Here is a 17,416-nt window from a genome sequence, read left to right as displayed (position 1 = left end):
AGGGCCGGAAGGATAACCGGATAATACTTCCGAAATGACGCAGGTGAGAGGAACGAAGAAGCGGCACCTCAGAAACCACGCGGGGTGGGTTATTTCCAAGGATTTTTACTCAGAACCGCACCATTGTACGAGTATAGGTTTCCCTCGCAAACTTTCCGCGTTTGTTGGCGTTCGGAAGAATCTATAGAGAGGGAGAATATTCCGTGGTTTCGAGAAAATGATTTGTTTTCGGAATTACGAGGGTGGGGAGCCGAGCCTTGCTGGGAAGCCAGCGGTGGAGAGACGAAGTCTCCCACTGTCAGCGTCCGTGTGTGACGGTCGCTCAGTGTCAGCGTTGTTGGTACAGACGGACTTGCTGTCTTTGCTCTCAAGAGAGTTTATAGTTAGAACAGTTAGGCACTGTACTGTTGCGAACCTTTACGATTCTGGACTTCACCTCTGGGTTGGAAGTCGTCGTTGAGTATGCAGCGTTCAGTAATTGAGAGCACTTCTTCTGCCTATACTTGCGTTGAGACGTTATCTGAACTCCGTTCTTGTAGCTGGGAGTTCGCGTTTCTCGTCTGTAGAACACAGAGGGTAGGAGACAGTATTAGATTTTACTAGTCAGAGGACCGCCTTCTGCCGTCCAAGTGTTTGAAAGAGTTTATTTGTGGCTGGAGTTCTTCCATCGTCTCAGACGATTATGAGAACCATCACTTCGACGCACCGGACGCAGTACATACAATGATATCGCAACTTGCTTTGGCTTATCAGAGCTATAAAGCTAAACAGCTGTGATCACGTTAATTTCCACTGAGGTTCCACACCACCATAGATCATCTTCGAAAGTAGTGTCTCCTAGTGTTGGTACGTAGATGATGTCAGTCATTTCGCGTTATTAGTATTAGATCATGCAGTCTAATAAGGGGCAGAGGCGGGCAAGTGATTAATAATTTTAGTTAGGAAATATAGACAATTGTACTTAAAGGGTTGATTTTAATCTATAATAAATGAATATATTCAATAACAACGTTTGTCATTTAGTAGTATTTGTTGCCTTCATCATTGATTTATGTTTATATTGTAATTTATAGAATTAAGAGACACTAAGATCTGCTTCAGGGGGTATCAGACAGGTCCAAATCATCATTTTAGCGTTTATTATTTTCCGTTGCGCACATTCATTTTACACCCGCCTGGAGTAGCATCTTGGACGTTATACATATACTATAATTTAAAATTGCTTTGCGTCTAACGAATGGTATTAAGTTATAGAGCTCCAGTAAATTCTGAAATCTCGAGGCAGGGTGTGGAGGTAAACGGTCGACTCGCACTCGATTAGCGTTCTGCCGCTACTGCGTAAATAAAGCAGCAGCGATGTAGGGTTCTCTCGGGAAACATGAAACCGCAACCTGCGATGCTTCCTTGCCTCCAGCTCTCGCTAGGGGGGAGAGCTACACTCGGTGTTAACATAGTCGATACCGAGCATGTGCGAAAGCTCCACTGCAGTATTTAGATCCTGTCACTGAGTAATTCCTTCGTCCACAGAAGTCTGTCGTGGTTCCCACATATAATTCCTTTGTGACAGGTGAAATACGGGGAACCTAAGGTATATAGTTTGTATGGCATCAAAGAATGCTGTTCACGGAGGACTAGGGCCGTAGATAATATATACTGATGCACTATACATTACGTATCTTGACCTAAGCTGAATACCTGGAAATCCCACAGATCACAGAGATAGTACAGTTATCTCAAATCACTTTCGTTATTTTGCGTTATTTCTGAGTTATGCACCGACTGTAGTTAACTATGCAGGATATATTGCTTACGTAAGGCTGCGTCAGGTTAGACAGGCGAACAGCTAGATCAATATTACTTTGTTTATTTATTTTTATTATTAGTATATCGAATCAACAGCAACCCACTTTCATTGAACAGACATTTACCAAGCTACACGTTGTCAAATAGAAGATATGTCTTAATGAAAAATAAATACGTATATAATTCTGTCAGGCTCGCACAACGTTTATTCTGAACTTCATTACTCTCATTACGTGGCTGTGGCATCTGTTACCCGATAGTTTGGTACAGTGGAGTCTTGTCTTGTCCGAAAGCAGCGCAGTTCTCACAGTCATGCCTTCCTCGAACCAGCTGAAACGCTGGTTAGTTTAGTCACTTGCACCTTCTGTATACATATGTTCCCAGTGCGTCGACTTGGTAATGGAACTCCATCAGTAGTAAATTGATACAATGATGCTGGTGCTTCTAAATTTGCATTGATGATAAGAATACAGCCTGTTTCTGGACATCTAAATAAATTTGTCATTTAATGCTTGGAAACACACAGCGGTCATTAGAATAATGGACGGAAATAGGAAGGGTGATAGTGCGAAGTGACCGCTTTAGGGTACCTTTACTACACACAGTTCTGAATTCGTTGAGGAACCGTCACTCACGGAGAAGAGTCAGTTATAGGTTGAACTGGTGTTTTTTTTTCCATCATTGCTGTTGCACGTGTTCGGAGATTTTGCTGCTGCAGACATGACAAAGTTTAACCCCGTGGTCCACTGCAATGGAAAGCTGTCCATAGTCGCATCTTTAGTGTTTTCAGCCCAGTGGACGCAAATGCACACGGGGCACAGCACCATTAGGGAGCGCCCACTGCAGTGGACCACGTGCATTTGCACCCTCACGACTGACTGAACACGCCAAATAAGTGACATTGACAGTTGGCCATTGCAGTGGTAAAGTGCACCACAGGATTAATGTCGCCGGCCGCTGTGGTCAAGCGGTTCTAGGCGCTTCAGTCCGGAACAGTGCTGCTACTACGGTCGCAGGTTCGAATCCTGCCTCGGGCATGGATGTCTGTGATGCTCTTAGGTTAGTTAGGTTTAAGTAGTTTCTAAGTCTAGGGGACTGATGACCTCAGATGTTCAAAGTCCCATAGTGCTTAGACCCATTCTGGATTAATGTAAAGTCCCGTTTTCCGTTCAGGAAATCAACAGAGAAATTGGTGCTTTCTCTTGCAGGCTTGTGGGAGACAAATGTTCAGCTTTTTAATTATATACCACGACTTAAATGCGATAAAACATGTGAAAACCAAAGTGAAAACAATAGTAGTTTGTTTTTGTGGCATCAAGGTAATAGACCGTAGTGAATTTGCTTTCCCAAGCACCACAGTTACCTAGCATTACTATCTTCAAATTGAAAATCACTTCTGTCAGTAAAATCCGGAAAAGAGGGTTTGCATTCGATTGGCTCCCTATTAAAACGACACTCGCAGTCATACAGCGAGCGTCGAGCAGTTTTGTGACCAAAAACGAAATGAAACAGCTTTGCTCTCTCCTCCCCGGCCCCCTCTCCATTTCTCTTCCTCCTTCTTACATGGAATGGACTCCCCCCACCTTCACAACTCTGAGTGAAATGGAACCTACAAGAGACAGAAAGAAGGAACAAAAATGAGTGTGTTTAATAAGCGGCACAACATTGCTTGAGTTTAAAAACTATTCCATTCAACGGGTGAAATGTTCATACATTAGATAATACCATTTTTGTAAATGTGTTGTGGAATGTGTAACTGAATAGTACTTGATAATTTTGGATCTCACCTCGACGGAATTTGCCGTTCAAGTTTCCATTTTTCTTGTTGTTTTAGCATGCTGAGAAAAAAAACACTACAGTTACTATAAATACTGTGTAAATGATGCCACTACCTTCATATTAAATATAATGTTAGTGTTTAATACATAATGTTTTAATTATCACCTCGAAAGAAAATAAAACAAGCTGCAACTATAATTCTTGGTGGTAAAGTATGTCCTCCTCTGCATATTAACCTTTCAATGGACACATATTTTCCAACGATGAAATTACCTGGCGGAGACCTCGAGTCTACACTTTGTCTGTTCAGGAAACTTTCCACTAAAAGAATTACCTCGGCGACATCCGGAAACACCTACCACTCAATGATTTCTTCATCTTATGAAAGAGAAAGAAGTCAGCTGGTGCCATCAAAAGAATACGGGGATGAGAGGGAAACCTTGACATCTCAAAGATGCAACGTGTGTGACTGTGTCCGTTGAAGATGAGCTGGGTCGTTGTCATGCAGCATATATATCTCCCTGGACAGATTCCCGCGACGCTTCGGCATCTAGTGACCTCCTCGGGAGATTCCGTGGTAAGTAACGCTCAAGTTTTTTCTTCCCTGGTACTGCAGCTGGAATGTTGAAATTTCACGATATGGTTTGAAGTTTTTGCTACAAAGGGAATTTTGTTTTCATGTGGAGCTCTAGCGAGAGACGCCTGAACTAAAAAACAAACATGGCGCGTATGTTACTGTCGTCAACTTGTGAAGAGCAGCGAAGAGTAGTTCGATATTTGTAAGCCATAGTGAAATTCACAGGGATATGCATGGTGTGTATGGGAACGACCGTATGTCCCCAGGTGGTGAGCATTCTTCGAAGAGGGTCCTGTGAACGTTAGTGATTCGCCTCTCTCTGGGCGGCCGGTAACAGCTGCAACCCCCCAGTACGTCGGAGACACTGAGACAGCAATTTTGGTCCGCCAGCGCGTGCAGCTACGAACCTTATCGCAGCAGTTCAGCATTTCCTATGATACGTTGTACAATTTGTTCAGGACACGTTGAAATTTCGTAAAGTTAGTGATGGGTGCCTAAGAACTAGCCAAACAACCACCTCATGTGGCTCCTCCTATTCGTGAGAAAATCGCCAAATTTTGGTCGAAGGTGCTGCAGCATCCACCATACATCCGGACCTTGCACCGTCGGACTTGCATCTGTTTGGTTCCACGAAGAAACTAATGGCCGGCCAACGCTTTGCGCAGGTGGGGAAGTGAAATCAGCATCCGCAGATCGTTATATTTCAACCAAACGGACTTCTACGAGCAGGGAATATTGAGACTGGTACCACGGTGAGAGAAGTGTTTGAGAACGTTGATGCCTACGTAGAAAAGTAGGTGAAACATGTAAGTTGATCTGGGATTTTGTTATTTTGTTACCTATTAAACTTTATGGTGATAAAATTTTTGTGCGTTACTTTCCGACCTTCCCTTGTATCATCCGAACAGGCCAGTACCAAAAACACTCAATATCACCTTGCCCGATGACAATTGGGTATTCGCATTTTTCGGCGGTGGTGAACCCAAATGTTTCTACTGCTTGTTTTGTTGCGTTGTATCAGGATTATAGTGGTAAATTAAATACTGCAGTTGTCCATGTTGTTTAGGTGGCTGAAGAAGTCATCTAGGTTGACTTTACACAGCTCTAACACTGCAGATGCTGTCGCAGTTCGGAGGGCTTTTTCAGTGGACGGCGACCATTATCATGTCGTGCAAGACATTGAAAACTAATGCACGAACGGTTTTCACTTTTTCCACTATCGCGTCTGTTGTGACACGGTAGTCTTCGAATACGAGGGTCTCCACGTATCTTGCTATCCGGGTATATCTCAGTTAGGTGGTCTACCACTTTGTTCTTCATCATTAAGGCTTGTCTGAGCACACTGGAAGCGTCTCCTCCACTGTGTCATATAAGGTGCGGACAAAACCATTGAGACACCACAGGCCGGCCGCTGTGACCGAGCGGTTCTAGGCGCTTCAGTCCGGAACCACGTAGCTGCTACGGTCGCAGGTTCGAATCCTGCCTCGGGTATGGATGTGTGCGATGTCCGTGGCTTAGTTATGTTTAAGTACTTCTAAGTCTAGGGGACTGATGACCTCAGATGTTAAGTACCATAGTGCTTAGAGCCATTTGAAACACCACAAACACAGTACATAATAAGTTACGTGGTGTAGAAAAACCGTGTTGGAATGGATGCATACAGGTCCTGTATGGTTTCTAGCGAATCTTATACCATTATTCCTGCAAAATAGTGGCAACTTCGGGTAACGATGATGGTAATGGAATCGAGCAGGTAACTTTCTTTACAAAGTATACCACAAAGGTTCAGTAATGCTGAGATCTGGTGACTGTGGTGGCGAGGGGAGGTCGAGAAATCATCCCCGTGCTCATAAAACCAGCCGTTGACAATGTGAACAGAGCCCTGTTGTCTCCGAATACTGCGTGACCATTGGGGAAAAGTCCTTGGCAGTAATGCGACCTTGGAGAGTAACCATGGGGACCATGGATACACAAACCATCAACAATCGCCCGACGTGTTTCACACTTGCGAAGTAAACTTTGCCAGAAGACTGGTCCGACGAAACGACTTTTTTTTTACGTTGCTCTATAGTCTAGGTTTTATGGATTCAGTGGCTCGTTTTCCTGTCACGAGCATTTGCATTACAGATGAGTGGTTTTGGAATTCCAGCTTGCCCTGAAGATACCAATTTATGGAGCTCTCTTCGTGATGTTTTGGTGCTGACAGCATTCTCGAGTGCGCCAATCAATTCTGCAGTGAATTTTGCAGCTGTCGTCGTCCTACTTTTTTGTCACAATCCTCTCCAATTGCTTTTTGTCAGATTCACTCAATACAGATTTTCCTCCGCGTTGTTACTTAGCGGAAGATGATTTTGTACGTTCCCAGTCGGCGGAAAAACTCTCCAATACGGTGTCTCTCGAAATACTTCGGCTATCTTGGCTGCTGAAACATCGACCAAACGAGGTCCAACAGTTTGCCCACATTCGGAAGCACTGAACTCTGACCGAATGTCTTCACAGCTACACTGAACACAGATCTGACCACGACGGACAGTTGCAATGTATTGATATTCCACAGGTGTTGTTCGTGGTCAAATACAATTTTGGAACCTGCAGCCATGGCTAGCATCTGCATTTTTCTTCAATTACGCATTTCTCGCTGCGTTTGCATATGATTGTCCAATCCGTGTTGGTGCATTGTTCAAATGGCTCTGAGCACTATATGACTTAACTTGTGAAGTTATCAGTCCTCTAGAACTTAGAACTACTTAAACCTAACTAACCTAAGGACATCACACACATACATGCCCGAGGCAGGATTCGAACCTGCGACCGTAGCTGTTGCGCGGTTCCAGACTGTAACGCCTAGAACCGCTCGGCCACCCCGGCCGGCTAGGTGCATTGTTGCGGTACACTTCCACCACATCGGCATGGACAAATGCAGCGACGTTCCTTTGAAATACAAAAAACGAATAACCGCATGATATTCTATATTATAAATGTGTTGCCCCATTTTATTTTGGTTTTCCTTGCAGCGTGCCGCGCGGGATAGCCGCGAGGTCTGAAGCACCGTGCCACGGTTCGTGCGGCTTCCCCCGTCGGAGGTTGGAATCCTTCCTCGGGCGCGCGCGCGCGCGCGCGTGTGTGTGTGTGTGTGTGTGTGTGTGTGTGTGTGTGTGTGTGTTGTCCTTGGCGTAATTTTGGTTTGGATTAAGTAGTGTATAAGCCTTGGGACGATGATGGTTCAAATGGCTCTACAATGCGACTTAAGTTCTGAAGTCATCAGTCCCCTAGATCTTAGAACTACTTAAACCTTACTAACCTCAGAACACCACACACACATACATGCCCGAGGCAGGATTCGAACCTGCGACCGTAGCAGTCGCGCGGTTCCAGGCTGTAGCGCCTAGAACCGCTCAGCCACCCCGGCCGGCTAGGGACGATGAACTCAGCAGTTTGGTGCCATAGTAATTACCATAAAATTCCAAATTTTCCTTGCGGCGTGTTACAGTACGTTGTTGCGGGGATTTCAGTGCGTGTTCGGAGCTGTACCTCCAAGAAAAAATCTTTAATTACGTAAGTCAATTTTTTCGAGGCGATAATTACAACTTTATGATGGGCCCTCGTATTTCGGTTGGTCTGTCTTAGCTGGATAACCCTGCATAGCAGCGCAAATCGCGGCAGTCATTGCTTTTACTCCTGATGGCGATGAAGGGGAGAGCTGTCCAAGTCGCTAGAATTTTATTCGAAATAACGTGGGTTGAAAACCGACGAGACTCCCATTGTTGCCATTGCGGCGCACCCCTTGTGGCCGGCGTCGCCCTGTCCCACCGTGAGCCCGCTCCGCCGCGAGCTGTCTGGCCCGCAGGCCGTGAAGAGCGCGCAGCAGATCCACCGCCAGCCGAGCGGCGTCTCCGCCGCCGGACAATGCGTCGTCTGGCGGCGAGCTGGCGCCGGCGCCGGCGACGCTTTTTATTCATGAGCAGCGCCAGTAACGACGCCGCCGCCGGCAAATCCGCTGGCGCTGCCGGGCGTTAATAATTCTCTCTCGCGCTTGTGCTCCTGCATCTCGCAGCGCCGCTAGCACTCATTCGCATCAGCGTTCTCCTCGCGGCGCCGCTTATAACGAGGAGAAAAGGCCGAGAAAGTTCAAACATTCGGAACGTCAGTCGCGATTGTTCAGTCTTCTGACTGGTTTGAAGCGACACGCCGCGAACTTGAAGAGTGGAAATGTGAAGCGTTCCACACGGTCCACTCATATTAATGTGACCACCGCCTAAGATCGACGTCAACGTGCAATAACCTCTCGAAGACGGCAGATGGCAGCACTAGCAGAAGAACGTATGTAAAGTGAATCCAGGAGACGCGGCAAACAGTGCAGACGTTGTCGTTATGCGGAAATGAAGAGATTCATCGGACGTCCAAAAGGCCATGATCATTGGCTTTCGGGGCAAGGGTGGAAGAAATTCCGAAACGGCTAAATCTGTAAACTGTCCGCGTGCGTCCGTGGTTAAAGGATACTGTCTCTACATCTACATTTATACTCCGCAAACCACCCAACGGTGTGTGGCGGAGAGCACTTTACGTGCCACTGTCATTACCTCCCTTTCCTGTTCCAGTCGCGTATGGTTCGCGGGAAGAACGACTGCCGGAAAACCTCCGTGCGCGCTCGAATCTCTCTAATTTTACATTCGTGATCTCCTCGGGAGGTATAAGTAGGGGGAAGCAATATATTCGATACCTCATCCAGAAACGCACGCTCTCGAAACCTGGACAGCAAGCTACACCGCGACGCGGAGCGCCCCTCTTGCAGAGTCTGCCACTCGAGTTTGCTAAACATCTCCGTAACGCTATCACGCTTAACAAATGATCCTGTGACGAAATAAGCCGCTCTTCTTTGGATCTTCTCTATCTCCTCTGTCAACCAGACCTGGTACGGATCTCAGACTGAGGAGCAATACTCAGGTATAGTTAGAACGAGTGTTTTGTAAGCCACCTCCTTTGTTGATGGTCTACATTTTCTAACGACTCTCCCAATGAATCTCAACCTGGCACCCGCCTTACCAACAACTAATTTTATATGATCATTCCACTTCAAATCGTTCCGTCCGCATACTCCCAGATATTTTACAGAAGTAACTGCTACCAGTGTTCGTTCCACTATCATATAATCATACAATAAACGATCCTTCTTTCTATGTATTCGCAATACATTACATTTGTCTATGTTAAGGGTCAGTTGCCACTCCCTGCACCAAGTGCGTATCCGCTGCAGATCTTCCTGCATTTCGCTACAATTTTCTAATGCTGCAACTTCTCTGTATACTACAGCATCATCCGCGAAAAGCCGCATGGAACTTCCGACACTATCTACTAGGTCATTTATATATATTGTGAAAAGCAATGGTCCCTTAACAAATGGTTCAAATGGCTCTGAGCACTATGCGACTTAACTTCTGAGGTCATCAGTCGCCTAGAACTTAGAACTAATTAAACCTAACTAACCTAAGGACATCACACACATTCACGCCCGAGGCAGGATTCGAACTTGCGACCGTAGCGGTCGCTCGGCTCCAGACTGTAGCGCCTAGAACCGCACGGCCACTACGGCCGGCGGTCCCATAACACTCCCCTGTGGCACGCCAGTGGTTATTTCAACGTCTGGAGACGTCTCTCCATTGAGAACAACACATTGTGTTCTGTTTGCTAAAAACTCTTCAATCCAGCCACACAGCTGGTCTGATATTCCGTAGGCTCTTATTTTGTTTATCAGGTGACAGTGCGGAACTGTATCGAACGCCTTCCCGAAGTCAAGGAAAATGACATCTACCTGGGAGCCAGTATCTAATATTTTCTGGGTCTCATGAACAAATAGAGCGAGTTGGGTCTCACACGATCGCTGTTTCCGGAATCCATGTTGATTCCTACAGAGTAGATTCTGGGTTTCCAGAATCGACATGATACGCGAGCAAAAAACATGTTCTAAAATTCTGCAACAGATCGACGTCAGAGATATAGGCCTATAGTTTTGCGCATCTGCTCGACGACCCTTCTTAAAAACTGGAACTACCTGTGATCTTTTCCAATCATTTGGAACCTTCCGTTCCTCTGGAGACTTGCGGTACACGGCTTTTAGAAGGGGGTCAAGTTCTTTCGCGTACTCTGTGTAGAATCGAATTGGTGCCCCGTCAGGTCCAGTGGACTTTCCTCTGTTGAGTGATTTCAGTTGCTTTTCTATTCCTTGGACACTTATTTCGATGTCAGCCATTTTTTCGTTCGTGCGAGGATTTAGAGAAGGAACTGCAGTGTGGTCTTCTCTGTAAAACAGCTTTGGAAAAAGGTGTTTAGTATTTCAGCTTTACGCGTGTCATCCTCTGTTTCAATGGCATTATCATCCCAGAGTGTCTGGATATGCTGTTTCGATCCACGTACTGATTTAACGTAAGACCAGAACTTCCTAGGATTTTCTGTCAAGTCGGTACATAGAATTTTACTTTCGAATTAACTGAACGCTTCACGCATAGCCCTCCTTACGCTGACTTTGACATCGTTTAGCTTCTGTTTGTCTGAAACGTTTTGGCTGCGTTTAAATTTGCAGTGAAGCTCTCTTTGCTTTCGCAGTAGTTTCCCAACTTCGTTGTTGACCCACGGTGGGTTTTTCCCGTCCCTCACAGTTTTACTCGGCACGTACCTGTCTAAAACGCATTTTACGATTGCCCTGAACTTTTTCCATAAACACTCAACATTATCAGTGTCGGAACAGAAATTTTTGTGCATGGCAAAATAACGCTGTCCAAATTCGACGCCGTGGTAACTGTGGTGCTCCACGGGCCGCAGATGACAGGACTGAATGACAGCTACAGAGATGCATACGAGCGAAGAGACTTGCAATTTTCGACCAACTGACCACCCAGATGAGCCAAGGGGTTACCAATTGCATCTCCTCAACGACGGTTCAGCGAGCGTTGCTGCGTATGGGCCTCTGCAGAAGGTGACTGGTTCATGCACCCACTCTGACTGCTGTTCAGCGGCGACGAAAACTGTAATTTGCACGGTGGTGCCGTAACTGGACGTCCACTGAATGGCAACACGCGGTCTTATTAAATAAATCGCGTTTTATGGTCCATCGAACAGATCGACTTTGGGGCGTACGGCGTGAAACATCGGAAAGCGAACAAGAAAGGAGCATTGTGGTCTGTGGAATGTTTTCGTGGCATTCCCAGGGTGATATCGTCATTCTGCAAGGCACAGTAGAGCAACATGTCTATCCTTTCAGACTATGTCCAGCCTTTCATCCTCTTTGTTTTTCCTTGGCGTGGTGGCATCTACCAGCAGGACAATGCAAGGTGTCACACAGCTCGCAGTGTACGTTCGTGGTTCGAAGAGCACCAGGCTGAATTTACCGTACTCCCCTGCTCACCAAACTTCCCTGATTGAAACCCAATCGAAAATCTATAGGACCACCTCGATCGCGCTGTTCTCACCACGGATTCTCAACAGAGAAACCCGGCGGAGCTGGACACGTCAGTGGAGTCGGCATGACTGCACATCGCTGTCGATACCTTCCGCAACCTCACTGACTTACTTTCTGCAAGTCTCGCTGTAAAAGGTGGTTATTCAGGCTTTTGACAGGTAGCCACATTAACGTGACTGCACATGTAGGTGCCTAATCTCGCATTTGTCAGGAGAATGAAAATACAGTATATACCTTTATCTACATTAGTTATTTGTATCTAAATAATTTAGATGATAATATAGAATTATGATGCTCACCTCATCACTGCAAAAAATAATGAAACAAATTAGAAAATAAATAATCTATAAAGAACGTTCTATGTGCCATACCAGAGAACCGTTACGAAAGTTTTTGTTTCAGTGCTGTTAATATTGAGGCACTACGTTTAATTTATCATAATACATGTGCAGAAATACACTACTAATATTTTGACTAGTACGAATGTCGTCCAGAAAAAGCATTTCTTAGATCTTTTAAATCTCGGAACTACAGAGAAAATCACTGCTTGGCACGAGGGCCATGCGGCATCGAGTAATTAAGTCTGAAACATGATTTGTCACTTGGGGCAAGTCTAGTGACATTCTACAGAGTGTGAGAACACGACAGCACTGAAAACGCGTTTCGTGAAAAAAAAATGGCACGTAGAACGTTTGACAGTTGCACTTTTCAGTTCCTGTTTATCTTAAAACGGCTCTTGCACCCCACGTTCTCAATTATTTGTCGGACACATTCCACTCTCTGTCTTTCTCTATACATAATATTGTATGGATGTATTGTATGTTAACCGGGGACCTAGAAACGGCTGAGAGGCTCCGTCCCCCCCGCAGCCGCAGTGGTCCACAACCCCACGACGACTACCGCAGTCCACTTCACCTCTCCGCCGCCCCACACCGAACCCGGGGTTATTGTGCGGTTCGGCCCCCGGTGGACCCCCCAGGGAACGTCTCACACCAGACGAGTGTAACCCCTATGTTTGCGTGGTATAGTAATGGCGGTGTACGCGTACGTGGAGAACTTGTTTGCGCAGCACTTGCCGACATAGTGTAACTAAGGCGGAATAAGGGGAACCAGCCCGAATTCGCAGAGGCAGATGGAAAACCGCCTAAAACCATCCACAGACTGGCCGGTTCAGTGGACCTCGACACAAATCCCCTGGGTGGATTCGTGGCGGGGACCAGGCTCTCCTTCCCGCACGGCCAACCGGGCGGGCATACATAATATACTCTACAACTCTCTCCCGTACCATCGAAGTTATTCGCTGATGTCTTCATACAAGTCCACTCATCATGTCTATTTCCTCGTCCGCAGTTTTGGTATCAAGTTTATCTCCATTCTCATTTCCAGTACTACTCATTGTTTATGTTTCTCTTCGGTTTATTCTCAAAGCGATGTTTACGCTCATTAGATTGTTCATTCTGTTCAACATCTCCTGCAATTCTTCCTCACTTTCATTGGGACAGCAATGTCATCAGCGAATCTTATTATTGTTATCCTCCCGCCCTGAATGAGTAACTAGTCTAGTTACTCACCGTGTTTAGCCACGTCTCAAGAACACAGACGCCTCTGAGGCTGATGTAACAAAATGTATTGTGGTATACGACAGTTGCTTACTATAGTAAAAATGGTTCAAATGGCTCTGAGCACTATGGGACTTAACATCTGTGGTCATCAGTCCCCTAGAACTTAGAACTACTTAAACCTAACTAACCTAAGGACATCACACACATCCATGCCCGAGGCAGGATTCGAACCTGCGACCGTAGCAGTCGCGCGGTTCCGGACTGAGCGCCTAGAACCGCTCGGCCACCGCGGCCGGCTTACTATAGTACTAAAGTTTACCTCATAATTTGCGAGTACATAAAGCGCAAACTAAGAAGCAATGTACAGTTAGGATGTATATTCATGTCAGCGGCGACAAACAGCCACCCTATTTGGAAGGTCATGTCTCTTCGCGCGCCAACAGTTTTTTTGGAATTCTCCGTCAACGGTCGCATCGTACGCCATCTAAATCACCGTGGCCTGGAAGCGACAAAGTCTTCGCCCAGAGAAATCTGTTTTGTAACAAATAGAAATTTTATCAGGTTTGATTCCATGTGGAAACAGACGTGCACAGGGGTAAAGCTGTACTCTTTCCAGCCGGCCGCGTTGGCCGTGCGGTTCTAGGCGCTGCAGTCCGGAACCGCGGGACTGCAACGGTCGCAGGTTCGAATCCTGCCTCGGGCGTGGGTGTGTGTGATGTCCTTAGGTTAGTTAGGTTTAAGTAGTTCTAAGTTCTAGGGGACTGATGACCTAAAAAAAGTCCCATAGTGCTCAGAGCCAATTGAACCAATTGTACTCTTTCCCATTTGAAACGATAATCATCAGCAGCAACAGAGTAGCTGCACTGGGTATTTGCAAAAACGATCATTAATGTCCGAATGAGCCTGTTACCAGTTGGTTTTTGATATCGCTATCCAGCAGGCTTTGAACACAAGACCTCCACACTTTCTCGCAGGCACTTTGTCCGTAGCGCGGAACGCCCGACGTGATAACTCGGACTGGCCTCTTTTGCAGTCGCCCCACGTCCCTGCCTGGAAGTGTGTTGGGGGCTGAGCGCGAGACACGAATGTGTAATTGTGTGTGGTGGTAAGGCTCCTATCCGCTCTAAACTTTTTCTGTGACCATTACGTTCTATCTTTCTCCGAACTGTTCTTTAACATTTGTGGTCCTCAGCAGTGCAACCTAGAGACCACGAGAAGAGTAATGGTGAGATTATGAAATTATTCCGAGTGAAATCTATTCCGTTTAAAAGTAATACAATCAAGCAAGTGGCGCGACCCATACAGATGTCATTTGGAATTATCTCCAAATCTGCTCTTTCAATATATATTGTTTTAGTATTAATTTCACTAAATCCGCTCTCTGATCACAACTGTTTCACCTCTCGTGAGAACCATATATTCAACAGATTTATTGAAGGATCTAAAGAGTCGCCGTCCATAATTTTATTTTTGACACAGATTTCGTGTAAGGATGTTGTAATCTATGTAAGGAACTAAGTAATGTCCCTCACTGCTATTATGAAGCTACAGCCGATTTAATTGCAAAAATTCTGTATATTCTAACAGTTGCCTGTCTGCGCTCGATATTACGTTGTAAGTGCATTTCACTATGTCGCAATTACCAGAACCGATCGGTAGTGCAGAATAAACCAAAAATATTTATTCCAACTGAACTGAATGAATACTTTGGTGCCCAACTGTAAGAAAATAAAATTCTGCTCTCTTCACATTATGCGTTACGGAATGTACACTCATGCTCATAAATTAAGGATAATTGCAGAATGTGGTGCCACACAACGTGGCACTACACAAAACTGGCGCCAATAGCATAGGCACATAGGGAACACACACGACACGTATCTGTAAGTCCACGATATTGGTGATAAGTTGAGAAAACCATCCCGAAACACATGTACTACAAAACGCTACTGTTTCCTGCGCATGTACCCCGACATCAAGATGGGATATGATCACACGTACACAGGCCGCACAACGGGTTGGGATACTCTGGATCAGGTGGTCGAGCAGCTGCTGGGACCGTGAGCATCCCAGACGTGCTCTATGGGGTTTAGGTCTGGAGAACAGGCACGCCACTCCATTCGCCTGATATCTTTTGTTTCAGGGTACTCCTCCACGATGGCAGTTCGGTGGGCCGTGCATTATCATCCATCAGGAGGAAGGTGGGACCTACTGCACCCCTGAAAAGGCGGACATACTGGTGCAAAATGACGTCCCGATACACCTGACCTGTTACAGTTCCTCTGTCAAAGACATGCAGAGGTGTACGTACACCAATCATAACCCCACCACACACCATCAAACCACGACCTCCATACAGGTCCCTTTCAAGGACATTAAGGGGTTGGTATCTGGTTCCTGGTTCACAACCAGATGAAAACCCGGCGGCAGTCACTGTTCAGACTATACCTGGACTCGTTCTTGAACATAACCTGGGATCACTGTTCAAATGACCATGTACTGTGTTTCTGACACCAGGCTTTACTGGCTCTCCTGTGACCAGGGGTCAGTGGAATGCACCTTGCAGGTCTCCGGGCGAATAAACCATGTTTGTTCAGTCGTCTGTAGACGGTGGATCTGGAGATAATTGTTCCAGTGGCTGCGGTAAGGTCCCGAGCAAGCTACCTGCAGTACTCCGTGGCCGTCTGCGGGCACTGATGGTGAGATATCAGTCTTCTTGGTATTGTACACTGTGGATGTCCCGTACTGTAGCGGCTGGACACGTTTCCTGTCTGCTGGAATCGTTGCCACAATCTTGAGATCACACTTTGTGGCACACGGAGGGCCAGTGCTACGATCTGCTGTGTTTGACCAGCCTGCAGTCGTCCTAGTATTCTACCCCCCATAACATCAGCAATATGTGTTCCTTGAGCTATTTTCAACACACAGTCACCATTACCACGTCTGAAAACGTCTGCACGCTTACTCGCTGCACCGTACTTTGACATGCACTAACACACCTCTGCGTATGTGGACAACTGCCAGCGCCACCGTGCGACGACCGCAGGTCAAATGCACCGCACGGCCATACCTCGAGGTGATTTAAACCCGCAAACCGCCCACCAGAGCGTTGTTTCACCATGTATCAGAGTTATTCTTAATTTATGAGCGTGAGTGTAGATACCGGTATCAGAAGGATTGATGTAAAATGCTACTGAATGGCGGCTGTAGTTGTTTGCAATATATTGTGGGCGTCACGACGACAGAGGTCGTTAATCTGTACGCAGTCAGCTGCTTACCAAAATTCGCACCAGGCTTATACAAATGGAGCAGGTAACTGTAAACGATCCGTTAACCGACAGCCGTAAAATAATGACCTTGAGCTGGTTCCTACAAGCAAACTTAACGGCTACTTACGTTTTATTCACGAAGTGTAGTTCCTGCTGGACTTTTATTCAGAGGACAAAATTGACCCGTAACAGCTTAATAAGCACCGCTAAGCAGTCACTGCAGTTCACGGAAAGGCAAACTTCATAATCCACCTCCTGCTGGTTGAAGATACGTTTATGGCGTGGATCATGCCTTTTAACACAATGACCGTGAACAAAAGTTTCCTTCTCTGATTTATGAGCTCTTTCTTTCAGGAACTGGATCCTCTTATGTACTTTGAAAGTCACTTTCCATTTTCGCTTGAACTGTGGAAATTCAGATGAGTAACAGCCGACACGGAGTCAGTCATTACGGCTGCTTCATTAGACCATGTACGGCTACTTGTACTTTCTAGCAAATCATAACTCATCATCGAAAGAATCCAGCTAAATCGAAGCGATTCAGTCGCATAAAAACCAAACGAAGCAGAACAGAGGTCGGGCAGCTGCTGCCAAAATTGCACTTGGTGAATAAAATCTTCCCCACTGGCTGCTAAAATGCTTTAAAAAATAATCCTGTGAGCAGTCAGCTCTCATTGATATATGACGTTTTATGGTAGGACACACATTTTTAAACCCACTGTAATTCTTTATGGGCAAAGTTTCAATTTCTTGCACATATCAGCTGAAGATGCATCTCCACTGATGCGAAAGAGGTCGTGATTTTTTATTAAAAGTATTTTTACAGCCAGTGCGGAAGATTTTATTCAGAATAGGATACATTCATCGCCTACATGAAAAACTGAAAAGCCTACTACAGGTTGACCACAGGAACATTTCAGTACAGTGTGACATCTATCATCCAGTTACGTAATGATCCAATTCTAGAGTAACG

Source organism: Schistocerca piceifrons, chromosome 3 (genome assembly GCF_021461385.2).
Source record: "Schistocerca piceifrons isolate TAMUIC-IGC-003096 chromosome 3, iqSchPice1.1, whole genome shotgun sequence".
Taxonomy (NCBI): Eukaryota; Metazoa; Arthropoda; class Insecta; order Orthoptera; family Acrididae; genus Schistocerca; species Schistocerca piceifrons.
The sequence above is the reverse complement of the archived record's forward strand: the minus strand, read 5'-3'. Positions refer to the sequence as shown.